The sequence below is a fragment of the Vulpes lagopus genome, chromosome 12, assembly GCF_018345385.1.
Source record: "Vulpes lagopus strain Blue_001 chromosome 12, ASM1834538v1, whole genome shotgun sequence".
In the NCBI taxonomy this organism is placed as follows: Eukaryota; Metazoa; Chordata; class Mammalia; order Carnivora; family Canidae; genus Vulpes; species Vulpes lagopus.
In genome coordinates this window covers 19,536,562-19,558,998 of record NC_054835.1, presented here as the reverse complement: position 1 = coordinate 19,558,998, position 22,437 = coordinate 19,536,562, and the positions used below count along the sequence as shown (strand labels likewise).

General features: G+C 47.0%; 1 non-coding gene across 1 annotated transcript; it reads left to right on the top strand.

Annotated features, from left to right (window-relative positions):
• Nucleotides 1-11,321: 11,321 nt before the first annotated feature.
• On the top strand, nt 11,322-11,394 carry TRNAE-UUC. Its single transcript has one exon. It is a non-coding gene; the product is annotated as a tRNA-Glu (tRNA).
• Nucleotides 11,395-22,437: the final 11,043 nt, after the last annotated feature.

Genomic DNA, 22,437 nt, shown 5'->3' with positions numbered 1-22,437 from the left:
CAGGCTCTGTGCTCAGCAGGGAGTCTACATGAGATTCTCTCTCCCTCTCCCTCTGCCCCTCCCCACACTCTCTTTCTAAAATAAATAAATAAATCTAAAAAAATGTCACATAACAACAAGAATCCTTCCCACATACAAAACCAAAGCACTGTATAAAATGAGTGTGCCCTGGGTCAGTGAACTAGACCCCACATTTCTTGTTATTATGAGAAGAATGCCTTATTCAAATAGAATCTTCCATGAAAAACTTGAAGGTGTGTTTCTGCTCTGGTTGCAGGCGCCTGGGCACTTCTGTGATGTCCGAGGCCCAAAAGCACATTCAGAGATCCCTGGTCTTCATGTGGACCTCCAGGCTTGCTCTCTAGCCATGCCCCTAGAGCCGGATGGTGACATTCTTGGTGCCCGGTCGTCTAGATTTCCTTGGAAGACCCTGGCTTCACATCACACACAGTGTGGATCTTCCCTAGAGGCCACTGGGCTCCACTCCTGGATGCCCTGTCAGGGCCAGATCCCTAGTTTCTGAGAGTTTGGAGGCCAGCCCACCCCCTACTGCCCAATCTCTCCACTGTGTCCAATGCAATCAGCCAGGCTGCATGGGGTCAATTGCTTTAAATAAATGTTAATCCAGCTCAGAGCTAGATTGACAGGGCTTTTAGGAAGGGTTAGAAGGAACAGGGCTATAATTTCTCCCCGGAGACAATTTTTTTTCTTTTTTGCAAATCTTTTCATTGGGACTGCTGCCATTTCATCCCCTTTCATTCATAAAATGGATGTTTCAAGAGACACTGATAGCCCTTGGGCTTCCGTGGCTGGTCAGCCCATCATTAGGTCGCTGGGTAAATGTTAGGTGAGCACCTACTAAGCGCCAGGTGCTGTGTTACCCACAGGGACGCGAAGGTGAGGAAGATGCTTCCGCACAGGCCACAGGCCACAGGTCATGCCTCCGTGCTCCCCTAGCTCCAGGACATCGTAGTGGACATTTGCTGGCTCTCGGCCACCCAGCACTCACTTCCCCTAACAGCTCTCTGGTTTCCTTTCCCATGACCTGCCACTCCTGTCCCTGAGCTGAGACAATGAATCAGGCAATTTGCCTTCTCCTCGTGGAAGCCAAAGGGGTATCTGAAGGTTTTCTGGACTACGGTTCTGCCTCTCTGTGTCCCCATGAGACCAAAGCCACATCACAGCACCATTGTCCTTCCAGTGATCCCCTCCCAGGACTTGGAAACCAGGTCCAGAGGGGCAGGTGGCTTCCTTAGCCCAGCATCAGAACCAGACTGCTGAAGAAACTTCTCTTCTGCTTCCTGTTCTTCTTCTGAGCCTCGTGCTCCAGGCTTCCTGTGGGTTTGGTGCTCCTCCCAAGTTTCTTTCTCTTCTCTTCCTTTCCCTTCCCTTCCCTTCTCTTCCCTTCCCTTCCCTTCCCTTCCCTTCCCTGTCCCTTTGACAGCCAGGACTGGTCTGTGCTACATGTAACCAGAGAACCCCGGCCCACAGGCTGGATTCCAGATGTTACTTCAGGCATCTCCAACATGCTCCAAACAGACATAGCTGAGCACCTGCTCCAGGCCGGGGGCTGTGGACACGCTGACCTGGAGGGGCCAGGTGCTGGAGTGTGAGGAATGTCGTGGAAGCCGAACAGGGAGGAAGATGTCAGCTCCACCTGAGTAGCAGGTCACCAGACTGAGTTCCCTGCTTTGGCCCTTGACCCCAACCCTCACCCCCCCCCCCCCCCTTGGCTTTCTCAACATGGACAGCTGGAAGGATATTTCACAAGTCAAATCACATCGTTGCTGGGCTCAAACATACAGATGGTGCCCTGTCTCACTCAGAATGTGAGTCAAAGTCCTACGGGGGCCCTATGTGACCTGCTTCCTCAGGAAGGGACTGTCTCTCAGTCCCCGTGTGGCTGGGTAGGGTCACTAGGCCAGCCTTTCAGCCGTGAGACCTGGTGGCGGGTGCCCAGCCCACCCCACCGCACTTGCCTACGAGGAAATGCTGGATTCGACTTTCTCCACTTCCCCTCCTCACCTCTGAGCGGAATGGCCACAGCCAGAGCAGCCTGGAAGCCACAAGGTGAAAGTGGCTCCTGAATGACTGGACCTGAGGAGCAGAGCTGCCTTTTTTTTTTTTTTTTAATAAACAAAATGCACAGCAGTGCCTCCAAGCCGGAAGTGAGAGGCCACACTCTGTTGCCCTCTTATATTCCCTCATCTATTTTTGAGGATTTGGACTTCTTATTTATTTATTTTTGTTGACAGGCTTAGTCATCAACGTTTGTTTTTTTGTTGTTGTTGTTGTTTTTCCCTTGGATATCCTCTTCTAAGCTGAAGCTTTTACTTCACTGTAGGCTAGGAAACCAGATAATCAAGTTTCTTAGAATAGTGACTAGGGTAAAAGTGAACGGGTGCTGAGGGAGGCCTGAGAGGTTCTCCTGTGGCAAAGCATGTGATTTAGTGCATAGGCTCTGTCTGTAGCTTCTCAGAGACCTCCTGTAGTCTTCTCTTGTTTTCTTGTGTTTTCTAGACATTGGAGGTTACTAAAAGGTAACCTCAGAATGAATGAGGTATGACTGCCCTCTCTTCGAGGGAAAAAAACAACAATGTTGTCCTCACTCTTTACTAACAGAATTGTGGCCCATGGATAATACTCAACAAAATCCAGCATTTTTCTCTAAAGAAACAGAAACATTTTCCTTTAATTTTTATAAAAAAGTAAAGGACTAAAGGGTCAGGAATCATTAAGACACTGTTGTAGAAGAATAAGAATAAGAATACATGGTTGTCCTGCCATGTATAAATACTTCATATTAGCAAAGGTAGACAAAGAGAGCATGGAACTGAATGGAAGACCCAGAGAAGGATCACATGTTGATGGGAACTTGGGCTATGACAGAGGGGGTGTTACTATGAATCAGTGAAAAAAGAAGGTATCAATAGATCATGCTAGCAGAGTAAGTGGCTAATATATGCAAAATATAACATCAGATCTCTTCCTCGGGCTCTTTTCAGATATTTTTAGTTTTTATTTATTTATTTTTTAAAGATTTTATTATTTTTTAAAAATATTTTATTGCTTTGTTTGAGAGAGAGAAAGAGACAGAGCATGAGCAGTGGGGAGGACACAGAAGGAGAGAGAAAAGCAGACTTCCCAAGGAGCAAGGAGCCTGATGTGGGGCTGGATCCCAGGACCCTGAGATGGTGACCTGAGTCAAAGACCAACACTCAACAGACTGAGCCACATCCAGGCACCCCTAAAGATTTTATTTTTTAAAGATTTTATTTATTTATTCACAAGAGACACAGAGAGAGAGAGGCAGAGACACAGGCAGAGGGAGAAGCAGGCTCCATGCAGGGAGCCCGATGTGGGACTTGATCCCGGGTCTCCAGGATCACACCCTGGGCTGGAGGTGGTGCTAAACCACTGAGTCACCAGGGCTGCCCTTAACCAGGAAATTAAGGAAGAAATTTAAAAAGTACATGGAAGCAAATGAAAACGAAAACACGACAGTCTAAAACCTTTGGGACGCAGCAAAGGTGGTCCTAAGAGGGAAATAACTGGCATTACCGGCCCACCTCAAGAAGCAAGAGAAGTCTCAAATACACAGCCTAACCTTACACATAAAGGATCTAGAAAAGGAACAACAAATACAGCCTACAGCCAGCAGAAGAAGGGAAATAATAAAGAATAGAGCAGAAACAAATATACAAACCAAACAACCAGTAGAACAGATCAACAAAACTAAGAGTTGATTCTTCGAAAGAATTAATAAAATGGATAAACCGCTAGCTAGACTTATCCAAAAGAAACGAGAAAGGACCCAAATAAATAAAATCACCAATGAAAAAGGAGAGACCACAACCGGCACCACAGACATACAATTAGAAGAGAATATTATGAAAATTTATGTGCCAACAAATTGGGAAACCTGGAAGATATGGACATATTCTTAGAAACATACAAGCTATCAAATGGTCATAAACAAAAAAATGTTGAACCTCACTAGTAATCATGGGAATTCAATTAATAATGAGACCTCGTTTCAGGCTGATCAGATTGGCCAAAATTGAAAAAACCTGATAATACCATGTTGCTATAGATGGGGGTGAAGGAGAACTCATACGTCTCTGGTGGGAATGTAAGCTGGTACAAGTCTACAGTTCCTTATCTGCAATTCCCAAATTAAAAAACTCTGAAAACTGCAAGTTTTCTTCACCCCTAAGTTTGTTTGCCTTAAATGCACTTTAGGACAAAACTTGATCTAGAATTGGAAGGAAGGGGACGCCTGGGTGGTTCAGTGGTTGGGCCTCTCTTTGGCCCGGGACGTGATCCTAGAGACCCTGGATTGAGTCCCACATCGGGCTCCCTGCATGGAGCCTGCTTCTCCCTCTGCCTGTGTCTCTGCCTCTCTCTGTGTGTGTCTCTCTCATGAATGAATATGTAAAATCTTTAAAAATAAAATTAAAAAATAATAATGAAAAATAAAATCTTTAATTTAATTAAACAAAAGGAAGAAAATTCTGTCACATGCACTACAACATGGATGAATCTTGAGGATATTGTACTAAATGAAATGAGCCAGTAGCAAAGAGATAAATACTGTATAATTCCACTTATATGAGGTACTTAGGGTAGTCAAAATCATAAAGACAGAAACAGTGTTTTCAGGGATTAGGAAGAAAGCAGAATGGGGAATTATTGTTAAACAGGTACAGAGTTTTAGTTTTTCTTTTAAAGATTTTATTTATTTATTCATGAGAGACACAGAGAGAGAAAAAGAGAGAGAGAGGCAGAGACACAGGCAGAGGGAGAAGCAGGCTCCACGCAGGGAGCCTAATGCAGGACTCGATCCCAGGACTCCAGGATCATGCCCTGTGCCGAAGGTAGGCACTAAACCTCTGAGCCACCCAGGGTCCCGAGTTTCAGTTTTATAAGATAAAAAACATTGAGTGGATGGATGATGGTGATGAGTGCATAATGTGATTAATTGTATTTCATACCACTGAACCAACTGTGCACTTAAAAATGGTTAAGATGGTAAATTTTGTTATGTGCATTTTACCACAATAAAAAAAAACTGAATTAATTTGAGTTTTTTAAAGTCTTAATTTGTCCCATTTAATGTGATTATTTAGGGCAGGTGGGTGGCTCAGTCAGTTAAACGTTTGCCTTCACCTCAGGTCATGATCCCTGCTCAGTGAGGAGCCTGCTTCTCCCTCTCCCTCTGACACTCTGCCTGCTTGTTCTCTCTCTGTGTGTGTCAAATAAATAAATAAAATCTTAAAAAATAATAGTAAGATAAATTTAAAAATAAGAAAAACTATGCGATTGTTCATATATTTTCCTGAAGAAATATTATTGTTTGGTTATGGGGTGCCCACTGGGCTGTTTTAGGCAATATGTGGTATATCCACCATATTACATTTAAACGTTTTTATTTTTAAAATATTCTTAAATTTAAAATGGATTTTCTTTCCTTTCCATACAGTCCTAATTGTAACACATGTATAGATTTGTGTAACTACCACCAGAATCAGGATACAGAGCAACCCCAAACAATCCTTATTTCTCTCTTTTATAATCACACCCTCCCCTCAACAAGCCCTACACCTGGCACCCATTGATCTGTTTTCCATCTGCGTGTCTTTTCAAGAGGAAATAGAATCCTTTAGCATATTACATTTTTAAGATCAGAACCATTCTAAAATTGGAAACAAAATGGTCCCAAGTATTTAGAGAGCAGAAGGTACGCAACTATTTGCCTAAAAACCTCCCCACATGTTTGTGGGAGGGACATGTACAAGAATCTTCATAGCAGTGCTACACATAACAAAAAAGGAAACAGTAAACAGTCTATCAGTAAGAGAATGGATAAATAAACTGAGGTTTACTGTCACAACTGAAAACTATACAAACAGCATCTTAAACACCATCCCTGGGTGGCTCAGCGGTTTAAAGCTTGTCTTTGACCCAGGCTGTGATCCTGGAGTCCTGGGATCGAGTCTCACATCGGACTTCCTGCATGAAGCCTGCTTCTCCCTCTGCCTATATCTCTGCCTCTCTCTCTCTCATGAATAAATAAATAAAATCTTTAAAACAACAACAGTAGACAGCATCACTAAAATAATGGATTAGAATGTATCAACATGGATGAATCTCAGAAAGAGGAGTGTAAAAGCAAGATTCACTTTTCAAAGGAAAGTGAAAAGTGATTCACTTTTCAAATTTCAAAGGAATTTACATGATATCTTACTATTTATAAACACATATTGTTAATATATGTATTATATATATTACATATGTGTAGTATTTATCTATACACATATTAATATAATATTGTACATTCTGATGATTAGTCACATGGTAAAAGCATCTATGGGTGGACAAGAAGGATTTTTTTTTAAGATTTTATTTATTTATTCATGAGAGACACAGAGAGAGAGGCAGAGACACAGGCAGAGGGAGAAGCAGGCTCCATGCAGGGAGCCCAACACAGGACTCGATCCTAGGACCTCAGGATCACGCCCCAAGCCAAAGGCAGACACACAACCACAGAGCCACCCAGGTGTCCCAAGAAGGATTTATAGCAACTTGAGAATAACTGTTATCTGAACAGGGGAAATAAGGAAGAGCTTTGGATTTATCAGTCTTTTTATTTTTAAGAAATATGGAGCAAATACAGCATGATGTTAATATTTGTTAAATCTGTGTAGGCAAGTACATGGGTGTCTGTCATAATATCTTTTGTACCTTTTTTTTTTTTAAAGTTCTATTTATTCATTTGAGAGAGAGAGAGAGAGCAAAGGGGAGGTGCTAAGAGAGTCCAAGTGGACTCCCCACCAAGCACAGAGCCAGATGCATGACCAGATCCCACAACCCGGAGATCATGATCTGAGCTGAAACCAAGAGTCAGTCACTCAACTGAGTGAGCCACTCAGGTGCCCATTTTTTGTACCTTTCTTTAGAAAAGATTTTATTTATTTTTAGAAAGAGAGCATGAGCAGAGGGAGGGGCAGAGGGGAGAGGGAGAGAGAGAATCTCAAGCAGACTCCCTTCTGAGCGCAGAGCCTGCTGCAGGCTCCAGCTCACCACTCTGAGATCACGACCCAAGGTGAAATCAAGAGTCTAACATGTAACTGACTGAGCCACCCAGGTGACCCTTTTTTGTGTGCCTTTTTTATTGGAAATATTTCATCATTAACTTTGATCACAATTGATGAAAGAAAAACAAACAGATGAAGATTTAGAGCAGGTACACCTTAGCACTTTGCCCCTTCCCCACTTTATAGGTGGGAAATAGAGGCCCAGGGAGAGCAAGCCATTTGTCCAAGGTCACAGAATGAGTGCAGAGCTGGGAAAAGAATGTAGGTCTCCAGACTGGTGCATTTTCATCGTGACATTTGCCAAAGGGTGTGTGTGGTATCCGTGGCCTCAGGCTCGTGCTTGACACTCACGTCCAGATTTGGAAAGCTGTGCTGAGCTGTTCACTGTGCTATGCCAGGTCAGTGGGCACAGCCTCTTAGGACAGGCTCCTCTCCACTGCAAAAAGCCTGGGTTACTGCAGTGGCCCCTTACACTCTGGGGACATCTATCCATCTACTCATACATCTATTAATTCATCCATCCACCCACCTACACACCCACTCTCCCTTTCTTTGACTCTCATCCTCCATCCACTCATGGGCCAAAGTTTTTTTTTTTTTTTTTAATCTTATGATAGTCACAGAGAGAGAGAGAGAGGCAGAGACATAGGCAGAGAGAGAAGCAGGCTCCATGCACTGGGAGCCCGATGTGGGATTCGATCCCGGGTCTCCAGGATCGCGCCCTGGGCCAAAGGCAGGCGCCAAACCGCTGCGTCACCCAGGGATCCCTGGGCCAAATTTTTTTGAGGGTTTACCCTGATTATGTGCAGAGGGCACAGAATAATAACACTGAGTGGTTTCCCAGCCCCAAGGAGCCCACTGTCCATTAGAACAATAAAGGCGTGAATTAAAAGAAACAAACAAATGCCCAAACCTCCACTGTATGGCAAATGTTTTCCTGGAGATATTGGGTATAATGGGAGCAAATAAGGAAGTCTGATCTATTCTAGAGGAGAAGGGGAAGCAGGCAGTCAGAGGCTGCTGTGGATTTTTTTTTAAATTTTAATTGTGATAAAACACACATAACCTAAAATTTATCATCTCCAACATTTTTAAGTATACAGTTTAGTGGCATTAGGTACACTCACATTGTTGTGCAGCCATCACACCTGTTCATTGTGGTTTTGATTTGCATTTCTTTAATGATTAGTACACTGAGCATATCTTTACGTACTTATTGGCCATTCATATATCTTCTTTGGAGAAATGGCTATTGTGAATAATGATGCTATGAACATGGGTGTACAAGTATCTGTTTGAGTTTCCGCTTTTGATTCTTTCTGGTAGATTGCTGGATCATATGGTAATCCTATTTTTAATTTTTTTAGGAACTGCCATATGTTTTTGACAGCACCCATGCTGCTTTACCTTCCCACCAATGGTACACAAGGGTTCCAATTTCTCCACAGCCTTATCAACACTTGTTATTTTTGTTCTTTTTAATATTTATTGATGTATGCATATATGTATGTATGTAATCTCTACACCCCATGTGAGGCTGGGATCAAGAGTTACCCACCCTTCCGACATTGTGGCTTTGATTTGCATCCCTTTCACGATTAGTATAGTGAGCATGTTTTTATATGCTTATTGGCCATTCACATATCTTTTCTGGAGAAATGGCTATTCAAGTTCTTTGCTCATTTTTAAATTGGGTTGTGTGTGGTTTTTGTCTTTTTGTTGCTGAATTATAGGAGTTCTTTATGTATTCTGGGTATTAACCCCTTATTCTTCTCCTATTATGTGGGGTTGCTTTCTATCTCCGTTGACTGTGCCCTTTGACACACGCCATGGAGATTTTAAAGGGTCACAGAAGTCAGCCTGTTTGGGCAGCAGCAGGATGAGGGGAAAGGTGCTCTGGGCACAGGAAACAGCCTGTGCAAACACACAGGGGAAAGAAAATGTAAGCAAAATGTAGTAGTCGAGGCTTGCTAGAACACGTGTGGAGGGGTGAAGTGGGGAGAGGGGAGGCGGAGCAAGCCCAACACAGTAGGCCGCTAAGCGGCTTGGACTTTGCCCTAACGCGGTGCCAGGTTCAAGGAGCCGCCCGGGGAGCCCTGCCCCACAACCCCTGCTGGGAGTTTGTTAAGATGCACGTCCGTGTCGCCCCAGCTCTGCTCGACTGGGGTGGGGCCCGGGGCCGTGCGTTTTACTAAGGCTCCGGGATTTTTCGGACGTTCATCCGAGCTTGAGCAGGGCGCAGAGGCGGGGGCCGAGGGTGGGGCTAGGGAGCTGGAGAGGCCGCCCGGGCCGCGCCTCGGGTGGGCGCCCCGCCCCGTCCCCCCCGCGGGGTCGCGGGCGCCGGGGGGCAGCGCTGCGGCGGCCAGGCCCACGTCCCTCTCACTTCCCGCTATTGTCCCGAGTTCCTGCGGCCGCGTCTGCGCGCTCCCCCGCCGCCCCCTGGCCCCGAGGAGCGGTGACTCACGTCCGTTCTCCGCCGTGACATCAGCCTGCGCAGCGCGGCCCGCCCTCCGGGGCCTGACCGGGGCGCGGGCGCCGCTCGGCCTGCAGGGGGCGCCAGAGCCCGCAGCGCCCTCCCCCGGCGCCCGCGAGCCCGGTTCCCCCGCGTCCCTGGCGCGGAGGAAGGGGACCAAGGACCCGCCCCCACCACCACCACCACCTGCCCGGCTCCTGGGAGCCACCAGCCGAGAGTCACAGATGGGCAAACTGAGACCTGGCGCCGGGGTGTGCCCTGAGCTAGGCAGCCGGAGCCCCCCCCCGAACCCCCCCGGAGCCCCCCCCCGCTGCCCCACCTGTCGCCGGGCGCCCCGCGCCCACCTGCGCTGCCCGGCTCCTCCGCACGCAGGGGCCCCTGGACCCGCTCCTTCCCCCAGCCGGCTCCCAGGTTCCGGGGACCCGGGAAACACTCCAGTCCGGGCTTGTTTCACAAGACCCGGAGCCACCTGAGGGCGCCTTCCTCTAGGACACACGGAGTCCTGCGAGGGCCACGGAGAGCTGGGCCCGGCACGCCGCTCCCGCCTCACACCTGACGGGCCCTTAGCGCTGTCTCGCCGCCAGTCACCTGCCTACCGGTGCCTGTCTCCCTACCAGGAAAATTCTTGTAGAATTAAATGAGCTCGTACACGGAAGGTGCCCGTAGCAGTGCCCGGGGGGCCTGAGAAGCACCTACAGCCTCCCGGGACGGACGAGGGCTCCAGGAGGGAAGGGGTGCTTCTGTTGTCTTGCTTTGTGCACTGCTGCCTCTCTAACCCTTAGAGCACTGTGAGGTACACAGTAGGAGCGCGATAAATACTTGTCCAGTGAATGAATGTTAGCTGTTATTATTGCCTAAGCTGATTTTACTCTAGAATTTAGGCCTGTCCGCACAAGCCTAGAGGACAGGACAGGAGGATTCTTGAGGATCTGCTTGCACAAGGGATAGAGGGCTCCCTGGAAAGGAGTCATCCTAAGGAAAGAGAGTTGAAGAGGATAAAAGAGGTTCAAGGACAGGGTGAGGAGGAGAAGGTGATTCAGGGACAAGGATCCTCAGTGCTCAGCCCTGAGTCCCAGGAGCACTGCATAAAGGAGTGGACAGTTTCACAAACATGCCAGAAGGAACGTCAGCATGATTTGTCAATGGCAGCTTCTTGACAGTTTGGACAATGAGGATTTGGTTTTTAAAAAGTCAGCACTTGGGACACCTCGGTCGCTAAGCCATGAGCGTCGACCTTCTGCTCAGGGTATGATCCCGGGTTTCCGGGATCGAGTCCCACATCCGACTCCTTGCGTGGAGCCTGCTTCTCCCTCTGCCTAGGACTCTGCCTCTCTCTGTGTGTCTCTCATGAATAAATAAATAAAATCTTAAAAAAAAAAAAAAGTCAGCACCTTTAATGTGGGTGGTTTACTTCTGGGAAGCATATCTCCAAAAGCAGAGCACCTGCAGGGCATTCCCAAGAACGTCTGCAGGGACAGAGCCAGAGAAAGCCAATTACTGTTATATGTGGTCATATTTCTGTCAATAGACTGATGGGGGTTTGGAGGGCTTGGGCCAACACAACTCGGAAGGGTAGCCCTGTCAGAGCTGCCTTAGTGGGGAGTGGGCCTGCTGTCTGTGGAAATGTTCAAGCAGAGGCTGAACTACCTCTCTAAGAGATAGCATAGTGGAGGTCCACCAAAGGATGAGAGCTTGGGCTAGATGGACCTCAAGGTTGCTGCTCTGAAGCAGAAATAATGAAGCAGAGGGGTGCCTGGCTGACTCAGTTGGTAGAGCTTGTGACTTTCAATCTCAGGGTCATGAGTTCAAGCCTCATGTTGGGCACAGAGCCTGAAAGAAAGAGAGAGAGAGAGAGAGAGAGAGAGAGAGAGGAGAAAAGGAGAAAAAAAGAAGGAAGAAAGAAAGAAATAGTGAAGCAGAGGGCATCTCTGAGACCACCGGTCCTGTTTCTACCACCGTGATGCCTTGGGAGTAAGCAGCTCATGGGAAATGGAGTTTGCCATGAATTATTCCTGACTGGTCTGCACTTCTTCCAGAAGGACAGGTTAGCTCTGACCTAACCTGGCCCTTCCACCTGGTGGCCTGCTTGCCCTTGATGAGACAGTGAACCGTCATGGAGGAAGCCTCGCAGAGTCTGGAGTCGCCAGGTCTGGGTTCAAATCCCACCTCCTCCACTTCCTCAGCAAATCCTCTTACTTCTCTGAACCTCAATTTTGTCAGCTATGAAATGAGAATGAAAATATTTACTATTCAAAGTTGTTGCAAGATGATGTGTTCTCAATGCCTGGTACATAGTAAGAGCTTAAAGAATATCCATCCTCTCTGACTTGCTTCAGCCCAGGGGCCAGGCTTTGCCTTCTTGGGGAGAGATGAGATCATTCTTGAAAAGAATGTTGAAAGCTAAAAGGTTTAAGTGGGATCTTGAGCAACTCCCTTAACTTCCCCAGTCCCAGTCTATTCCTTTTTAAAACGAGGGAAGTGGGAAGGGGGTTCTCCAACTCCAGCTCGTATGTAGACTTTCCTAGATGTGAAAGAGCATTGCAAGCCATGGATGCTGGAGGTCACATCTTATCTTTCGTTCTCCAAACCAGTTGAGTCTTTCCATCCCTGAGCCCCACCTGGATTTCTAGCATGCCAACAGTGATGGGAGGTGGTGGGCTCTCGTATCTTCCAAAACTCAATTAGAACCCCTACTCCCCCCATTTGCTTGTTTTGTGACATTGGGAAGTCTCTGAGTCACAGTTTTCTAACCTCAGATGAGGACAATGACAGCTGCTTTGCAGGGTTGCTGGGAGAGTTGAACAGTGAGTGCTATATAAATGTTTACTAAATCACTAGAAATGTAGATGGATTAAAACAGACATATGTAAATAGATAGATGCATAAATAGATCGGAGATCGCAGCTAGATGAAGCCTTCCCTTCCTAAATCTCTCCTCCCACTATTCTGAAAACTTTGCTGCCAAACTCTGCCCCTCCCGGTTCTGGCCCCCACTTCCTCTGACCACACCAATGGACCCAAGGCTTGAGGGCCATGAAAGAAGGTTCTTCTTCGCAGAGAAGTTGAAGATATTGACAGAGATGGTTCCAGCTCAATCCACTCAATCCATCTGGCTGTCAGCCCTGGAGACCCCTCCTTTGTGGTAGTAGCATCTTTTAAGACATTTTCACTTGCAAAAACTATTTGTGTTCTTCCAACAGCCTGGAAAGATGGTAGGAATAAATATTAGTCGCTGAATTTCAAGAAAGGGAACCAGAAAAACATGGAAAGCACTGGGGTTTCCCCTTCCAAGCCCCAATCAGCTATTCTGGAGCCACAAAGCCCCATCATAATAATCACCACTACTTAACGGATGGTCCCTAAGTGCCGAGGACTCACACAGCTTACCCAGTGTCAGTAGTCCCCTTAAGTCAGCGTGAAATCCCCATGTGATAGCTGAGGAAACAGAAGTCAGGTGGTGAAGTGGCTCAAGATCATGGAACCAATAAACTGCTGACCAAGGATTCCAGACCCAGGTCTGAGGATGCCAAAGCCACTGCCAGTGGACTCTGGTGTCCTGACACTCTCCACTGGGGGGATGAGGCCAGGTGCTTCTTCCAGGCAGAGTTTGGGCTAAACACCATGACCAGACTGGGGGCAAGGGTCCCTTGGGCCTATATGTTCATCTTCTCCAAACTTGAATTGTGCCTGAAGCTCTGCCTCTGCCTCCTCTGAAGCTCCCAGACTTGTATCAGAGGAGCAGAACCACTTTCTTTTTTCTTTCTTTTTTTTTTTCAGAACCACTTTCTATAAAGGGATTTGTTAGGGCCTTTGATAGCATGTAGTTAATTGTGCAAACAGTCTCTGTAAAACTGTTGTCTTCATGTCTATGCAGGGCAGGCATTTGGAAAGAGATGGATGTAAAGAGGCTGAGGGCAAGCTGGAACCCATGAGGATGGCCTGCAACCCACACTAGTTCTTGCCTCTGATCTTGATGGTGGAGGTGTTCAGCAGGAGAAGCTGACATTCTTTGTTGAGATGCCGAGTGCACAGCCGCCCCAGGAGTCTGAGAAGCAGCGGGAGGATCCCAAGAAGTCAGAGCAGTGGCAGACTGGGCAGCTGCCCGCCCATCAGTAAGTAAGAGATAATATGTAAGCTACAGAAGTATCTGCTCCTGCCTCCCTGGGCATTAAAAAACAGCAACGACCAAAGTTTGTATTAGTTATCTATTGCTGTGTAACAAATTACCCCCAAATCCAGCAGGTTAAAACAACATAAATTTGTTATCTCACACAGTTTCTGCGGGGCAGGAATGTGGCAGTGAGTCTGTTGGGTGACGGTGGCTCCCATCTCTCATGAGGTCACAGTCAAGCCCTCAGCCAGGCTTGCAGTCAGCTGTAGGCTTGGCTGGGGCTGGAGGAACCGACTTCCACCATGAGTCACTCTCATGACTATACCCTGAAGCCCTCGCTCCTTGCTACATGGACCTCTCCTCTGGGCTGCTTGAGTGACCTCATGACATGGCAATGTACGGCCCCCAGAGCAAGTGATCCAAGAGAAACCCATGGTCTTCATGAACCACCATTTCTGCAATCTCTTATTTGTTGTAGTTCAGCCCTGTTCTGTGTGAGAGAGGCCCAAGGAAGAGCATGAATACCAGGGAGTGGGGGTCATTGGGGCTCACTTGGAGGCTGGCTACCATGAGGGATGCCAGGGTACTGCTGAAATCAAGAGGCCCCAAGGAGCTTTATCAGGTGTCCAGCCTTCCCACCTAGCAGGAGAGCTATTTATTTATTTATTTATTTATTTATTTATTTATTTATTTATTAAGATTTTACTTATTTATTCATGAGAGAGAGAGAGAGAGAATGAGAGAGAGAGGCAGAGACACAGGCAGAGGGAGAAGCAGGCTCTGTGCAGGGAGCCCGATGCAGGACTCGATCCCGGGACTCCAGGATCACACCCTGGGCCGAAGGCAGGCGCCAAACCGCTGAGCCACCCAGGGATCCCCTGCTAGCTCTACTCTCAAGCAGATCTGAGGTCCACCTACTTCTCACCACCTCTGCTACTGCCCTCTGGGCAGCGCCCCATTCTTTCCTGCCCGGGTGACTGTGATTGCCTCCTGACTGTGACTCTCTCCTGTCTGTCTCTCTACGTGGCAGCCTGAATGATCCTGTTAAAAGCCGGTAAGGTCCTATCACTCCTTTGCTCAGACTCCTGCAATGGCTCCCACTGACTCAGAGAAAAAACAGTCTCTGCAGTGGCCTACAAGGCTCTGTACCATCAGATCCCCCACCTTCATGCCCTCACCAACCACACCTGTCCCCTCTGTCCCTCCCTCCCCTGAGACACACTGGCCTCTGCCACACATCAGACCCATCCCGTGTTAGCACCTCTACTCTTCCCTTCTAGGATACTTCCTTCAGAAGCAGCCAGGGCTCACTTCCTCAGGTTTTATGTCAAATGTCACCTTCTCAGGGGGTCTTGCCTCACCCCCCTATTCAACCCAGCAACCCTCACACCTCTATATGTCCCATCTGTCTTCTCTGATTTATGTTCTTCCACTGTACTCCACATTTCCCTATCCATTACCTTAGTTGTTTATCTGTTCACTATTTCCCCCTTTGGCTGAATGAGGGCTGAGACTGTTTGTTCACTGTTATGTCCAAAGAGCCCAGGGCAGCGGTTGGCAGGTACTCAGAAAGTACCTGATTTTTTTTAAAAGATTTTATTTATTTATTCATGAGAGACACACACACACAGAGGCAGAAATACAGGCAGAGGGAGAAGCAGGCTCCATGCAGAGAGCCCAATATGGGACTCGATCCTGGGACTCCAGGATCACACCCTGAGCCGAATGCAGGCACTCTAACAACTGAGCAACCCAGGCATCCCAGGAAGTACCTGATGAAATAGCAGATTCTCAAGAACAATTTTTTTTTTTAAAGTAAGCTCCATACCCAGCATGGAGCCCAGTGCGGGGCTTGAACTCAAGACCCTGAGATCAAGACCTGAGCTGAAATTAAGATTCAGACGCTTAACTAAGTCACCCAATTCCCTTAGAACAGTTTTTGAAAGAATAAATGGAGGATGAATAATGGCTAATATACTGCTTACCAGCTGTGTGACATTAAATGAGTCACTTCCCCTCTCTGAATCTAGGACCAGACACAGGGATATCCTCAAGGATATGGTTATCTTAGACCACTCTCTAGTTGCTCAGAGTTCCAGCTACAGTGGCTCTGAAACTGGCTATGGTGAGACCTTGGGCAAGTCACTTAATTTCTCTGCCCCTTGGTTTTCCCCTCTGTAAAAGAGGCATAATAAAAATACATATCCTAAGATACCATTATGTGAATGCCATGAGCTCAGGGATCAGCTCAGTACTTGGCACATAGTAGGTCCTCCCAGAGAAGAAGGTGTCTCATCATGCATACTCCCAAAGTCTTCCTACCCTGGTCATGGGACATCTATGCATCCAGGGCTCTTGGCCTCTGGGATTTTCCAGAATCCGGATCAAGATCTGTTATGATTGCCAGTATTTTTCCATGGTGAAAAACCAATCTCTCTGAGTTCTGCCCCTGAGAGTCACGGAAAGCTTCGAGAAGGCTCACAGGGCTGCCCTGTCCACTGAGAGATCCTGTCAGGAAAGGAAGGAACTCAGAGGACACTTCACCTCATGTGACTGTGGATCTTGAGCAATGCCCTCATCACCCACACACTAAATTACAGAGATCACTCATCATATCTAGAGACACCTTGGAGGTAAGTTTGTCCAGAGGCTGCAGTGACAGTGAAGTGCTGAATGAGACTCAGGGACCAGATCGTTCTGTTCAGCCTGTACCACATTCTGAAAACAACAAAATCTGAAAACCTGTGGGCAGTTCAGGCAGGTCAATGTGCACAGACCCCACCACTCCCTACTGCCTCACACCTGGCCGAATCCGAAGATTTGCATCTTCGCTTTGTTTGCTTGGACCCCTGAGCAGGCCATCTGCACACTTCCGGGTGAGACTGCAAGAAGCTGACTCCTTGGAAAATCATCTCAGCCTTTTGCTACTAGGATCGTTTTGGATTCCTGTGTAGCCAGCAGTTAAAAGCGCAGTAGTCTGTATCATCCAAAACCACAGAGTCATCTTCAGGCCCCTCCTCTTTGAGTATTGACCTGCCCCTCCCCCCTTTTCTTTTCTTTCTTTCTTTCTTTCTTTCTTTCTTTCTTTCTTTCTTTCTTCTTTCTTCTTTCTTTCTTTCTTTTTTCTTTTTTTTAGATGTTATCTATTCATGAAGGACACACAGAGAGAGACAGAGACACAGACAGAGGGAGAAGCAGGCTCCCATTAGGGAGCCCGATGCAGGACTGGATCCCTGGATCTGAGATCACACCCTGAGCTGAAGGCAGACCCTCAACCACTAAGCCACCCGGGTGTGTCTCCCCCCACCCTCCCACCCCTCCCACCCCCCCATCCCCACTTTTTCATACTCACTTCCTAATTCTATCTACTTAGCTCTGAGAAGAGGAGAGCCAGGCTGGCTGTTCTCTCTGCCAGGATATCCTCCCTCTGTTATCTGCCCCATTGGCACCCACTGATGGTCCCTGGTACTGTATCTCATCCATCAAGTTTTCTGTGTCCTGTTCCCCAACCAGCCTAATCTGGCCATGTTGTTTGGATGGACACCAATCAGGGCGCCTTTCCCTCTAGACTGCACTGATTTCCCTTTGGATCTGCTTCCCCAACTGGACCATGAGAGCTCCCTGAGGGCAGGGATTGCAAATTACTTAGCTTTGTGTACTTAGGGTTTGGCTGATGTGGATACCCAATAAATGGGTCCTGAAACTGTAATAGAAGAAAGAATGAATAGGGCAGCCCAGGTGGCTCAGCGGTTTAGCACCTCCTTCAACCCAGGGCCTGATCCTGGAGGCCCGGGATCGAATCCCACATCAGGCTCCCTGCATGGAGCCTGCTTCTCCCTCTGCCTGTGTCTCTGTCTCTCTCTGAGTCTCTCATGAATAAATAAATAAAATCTTAAAAAAAAAGAATGAATGAATAAATGAAGAAAGGAAGGGAGGGAGGGAAGGGAGAAAATAGAAGGAGATTCACTAATGAATTTGCTCTTCACCTTCCACACATTTGTTTGCCCAGCCCTGTCCGCTGGGATGTGTCCATCACACATAAGAGGAACCCTGGTGGTACCTGGTCAGCTCACTCAGTAGAGCACATGACTCTTGATCTCAGCCTTGTGAGTTGGAGCCCCATCATGTGCATAGAGCTTATTTTGAAGGACAAAAAACTTATAAAACATTTTTTTAAAAAGCCCAACAACTAAAAAAGAGGAACCTTGGGCCTGGGCCAGCTATATACGACAATCACCCCACCCTACCCCTGACCACCATGTCACACCCAGCTTCTCCTCCTCTGGCTTTTTTTTTTCTTTTGTTTTTGTTGTAAATCTTATGATCTAAGATATAGGCAAAAAAAGACAATCAGTGTACATTTGAGTGAATTTTCAAGGTGAACACATCCATGTAAGCAGCACCCAGATCAAGAAAGAAAATGTAAATAACCCCACCTCCAGTCCAGTCACTACTATCCCCAGGGGTGACCATTATTCTGGATCTTATCACCATGAATTTTCCGGCCTTTTAACTTATGTAAATATGATAATATGGGTAGCCCCGGTGGCTCAGCGGTTTAGTGCCGCCTTCAGTCCTGGGCCTGATCCTGGAGACCTGGGATTGAGTCCCATGTCAGGCTCCCTGCATGGAGCCTGCTCCTCCCTCTGCCTGTGTCTCTGCCTCTCTGTGTGTGTGTCTCTCATGAATAAATAAATAAAATCTTAAAAAAAAAAAAAAGATAATATGTGCTCTTTTGAGTCTGACTTCTTTTACTTAATGCTGTATTTATGAGATTTATTCATGTTGTGGTTTATTCATCCTCATCACTATATAAAATTTCATGACACAATATGCCACAATTTGGGGATCCCTGGGTGGCTCAGCAGTTTGGCACCTGCCTTCAGCCCGGGGCATGATCCTGAGGTCCCGGGATTGAGTCCCACATCAGGCTTCCTGCATGGAGCCTGCTTCTCCCTCTGTCTCTTTCTCTCTCTCTCTCTCTGTGTGTGTGTGTGTCTCTCATGAAAAAATAAATAAAATCTTTAAAAAAAATGCCACAATTTATTTATTCTTTCCATTGCTGATGGACATTTCCAGGTTTGGGTTATTCAGATTAGTTTCTTTCTTTCTTTCTTTCTTTCTTTCTTTCTTTCTTTCTTTCTTTTGTTTCTGAGAGAGGGGAGAGAGATAGAAAGGGGGAAGGGGAGCAGAAGGAAAGGGAGACAGAGAATCTTAAGCAGGTCCCATACCCAGCATGGAGCCCAACGCGAGGCCTGACTTCACAATCCTGAGATCATGATCTGAGCTGAAAACCAAGAGTTGGCTGCTTAACTGACTGAGCCACCCAGGTGCCCCCCAGAAACTTTTGTTTTTCAAAGGATACTATCAAGAGAGCAAAGACAACATAGAATGGGAGCAAATATTTGCAAATCATTTATATGATAATAGGCTCATATCTAGAATATATGAAGAACTCTTAGGGATGACTGGGTGGCTCAGTCGGTTAAGTGTCTGCCTTTGGCTCAAGTCATGACTCAGGGTCCTGGGATTGAGCCCTGCATTGGGCTCCAGGCTCAGTGGGGAGCCTATTTCTCCCTCTCCTCCCCACTCCTGCTCTTGCTATCTCTGTCTCCCTCTTTCAAATAAATAAAATCTTTTAAAATAATTAAAATAAAAAGCAAAAAGAACTCTTAGAACTCAATAATAAAAAGACAACCCAATCAAAAATGGGAAATGGGGGATCCCTGGGTGGCCCAGCGGTTTGGCGCCTGCCTTTGGCCCAGGGCGCGATCCTGGAGACCCGGGATCGAATCCCACATCAGGCTCCCGGTGCACGGAGCCTGCTTCTCCCTCTGCCTGTGTCTCTGCCTCTCTCCCTCTCTGTGACTATCATAAATAAATAAAAATTTTAAAAAAAATGGGAAATGGATCTCGATAGACATGTCTCCAAGGAAGCCATACAAATGGCCAGCAAGCACATAAAAGAGGCTGGACACCATTAGTTATCAGGAGACTGCAAATCAAAACCACAATGAGATACTACTTCACACCCACTCTGATGGCTCTAACAGAAAAGACAGACCATAAGAAGTGTTGATAAGTGTATGAAGAAACCGGAGCCCTCCTAACTTCTAAAGGGAATATAAAATGGTGCAGCCACTTTGGGCAACAATGTGACAGTTTCCCCAAAAGTGAGACCCAGGGTTACTATTTGATCCAGCAAATCCACTCCTTCATACATTACCTAGGAAACATATGGCCATCCAGAAACTTGTTCATAGCATGACTGTTCATAGCAGCATTATTTATAATAGCCAAAAGATAGGGACACCTGCATGGCTCAGTGGTTGAGTATCTGCCTTAGACTCAGGGCATTATCCCAGAGTTCTGGGATGGAGTCCCGCATTGGGCTCCCTGCATGGAGCCTGCTTCTGTCTCTGCCTGTATCTCTGCCTCTCTCTGCGTCTCTCATGAATAAATAAATAAATAAATCTTTTTAAAAAATACCCATAAGATAGAAACAGCTCAAATGTCCATCAACTGATGAATGGGATAATCAAAATACGGTGTATCCATACAATGGAGTATTATTCATTCTTATGAATACTGAAACACACTACCACATAGATGAACCTCACAAACAGTATACTTCAGTGAAAGAAACCAGTCACAAAAGAACACATATGCTTCCATTTATTCGAAGTGTCCAGAATAGGCAAATTTATAGAGGCAGAAAACAGAGTAGTGGTTGCCTAGAGCTGTGGGAGATGGCAGGCTTGACAGTGATAGCTAATAGGTACTAAAAACCATTTGGATGATGGCAAAAATGTTCTAAAATTTTGGTGATGGCTGAACAACTCTGAATATACTAAAAATCATTGAATTATATATTTTATGGTATTGGGGTATATGGTATGTGAATTAGATCTCAATAAAGGAGTTATAAAAATAATTTATTATTATTATTTTTTTTCCTAATATTTTATTTAGAGCAGCCCCAGTGGCTCAGAGGTTTAGCACCACCTTCAGCCCAGGGCGTGATCCTGGGGAGCCAGGATTGAGTCCTGCATCGGCTCCCTGCATGGAGCCTGCTTCTCCCTCTGCCTATGTCTCTACCTCTGCCTCTCTCTCTATGTCTCTCATGAATAAATAAATAAAATCTTTAAAAAAAATAAAAATCATTGAAATCTTCACTGTTGTCTCTCGAGAAAATGCTGAAAAGGGAACGTATGGGTTAAATGGTGTGTCCCCCTCAAGATACGTCCACATCCTATGCCCCAGAACCTGTGACCTAATTTGGAGAGTCTTTGCAGATGTAATTTAGCATCTAAAGAGGAGATCATTCTGGATTATCCAGGTGGACCCTAAATCCAACTGTAAATGTCCTTATAAGAGATTCACAGAGGAAAGATTTGGAGGGAGAAGAAAAGGACACGTGGAGACCGTGATTGGGTTGATGCAGCCACCAGCCAAGGGACAACTGGAAAGCCAGAGGCTGGGAGAGGCAAGCATCTCCCCTGACACCTTCAGAGGGACTTGCCAACACTTTGATTTCAGACTTCTGGCCTCCACAACTGTGAGAGAGTGAATTTTGGTCGTTTTAAGGCATCCCTGTCCAGATCTTTCCAGGCAACAGCCACAGAGTTCTCCCGGGTGCCCTTTGATTTCTCCCTTTTCGTCTTTCTTGACATCCTCCCAGGCACCATTTGGCCTTTGAAACAACCCTGGGACCAGCCCACTTCTCTCCATCCCTTTGCCTCTCCTTTGGGTTCAGGCCACCAGCATCTCCCCTAGACCACTGCCACATGTCTGCTGTCCTGCCCCTCAACTCCTCTATCTCAAGTCTACTCGGGCTGCTGGAACAAAATCCGACAGACTGGGTGGCTTATAAACAATGGAAACTTCCTTCTCACGGTTCTGGAGGCGCTGGCAGGTTCTGCGTCTGGTGAGGCCTGCGTCCTGGTTCCTGGTTCGTGGAGGGCCAGACCCCTGCTGCATACTCTCATTCTCCGTGGTGAAAGGGGCAAAGGCACAAATCCCGGAGCCCTCCTGACCTAATCACTCCCCTAAGGCCCCACCTTGTGATACCATCACCTTGAGGGGGAGGATTCCATCACATGAATTTGGGGGGTAGGGACACAAACATTTGATCTGCAGCACCACCCTTCACACTCCAGCAGTGTGAGTCTGTGCGTACTACGCCCCAGCTGGGACCCCGTCAGGGTCTCTGTCTCTCTAAGCCCATAGCCAAAGTCTTCACCCGGGCTTGGGAGACTCTCTTCCTCCAGCCTCCAGCCTCATCTGGGCGCGACTGCCAGGGACATGCTTCTTGATCTCCTTGCTCCCCATGGGCTGTTTCCTCTTCCTTGAGCCTCTCCCACCCTCACTCCTCCCCCACCCCCCAGTCACCACACCAGCTCCTTGGCAGCCTTGGGCCCCAGCCAGCGCTTCCTCAGAGGAGCCTTGTCTGAGGCTCCTCTATGCAAGGGTGAGCTGTTCCTGCTCCCTGTCCCCACAGCCCTGACATTCCTCCCCATGGTCTCCTGTCACACATTATAGCTGCCAGGACGTTATGGGAGCAACTCTGAGGGTCATTCTTGTTCATTACTGGACAGACCTCTGACCCCAGCCCCGGAATGTACTAGATAGTGTGTATCAACAGATAACTGCTAACTTCATTATTTAATGAACTGGGGGGCCACAGAGGGGATTATTGACTCCTATCCAAATTTAGAAGGGCAAATGGAACAAGAAAGGAGAAGATTAAGTTTGTT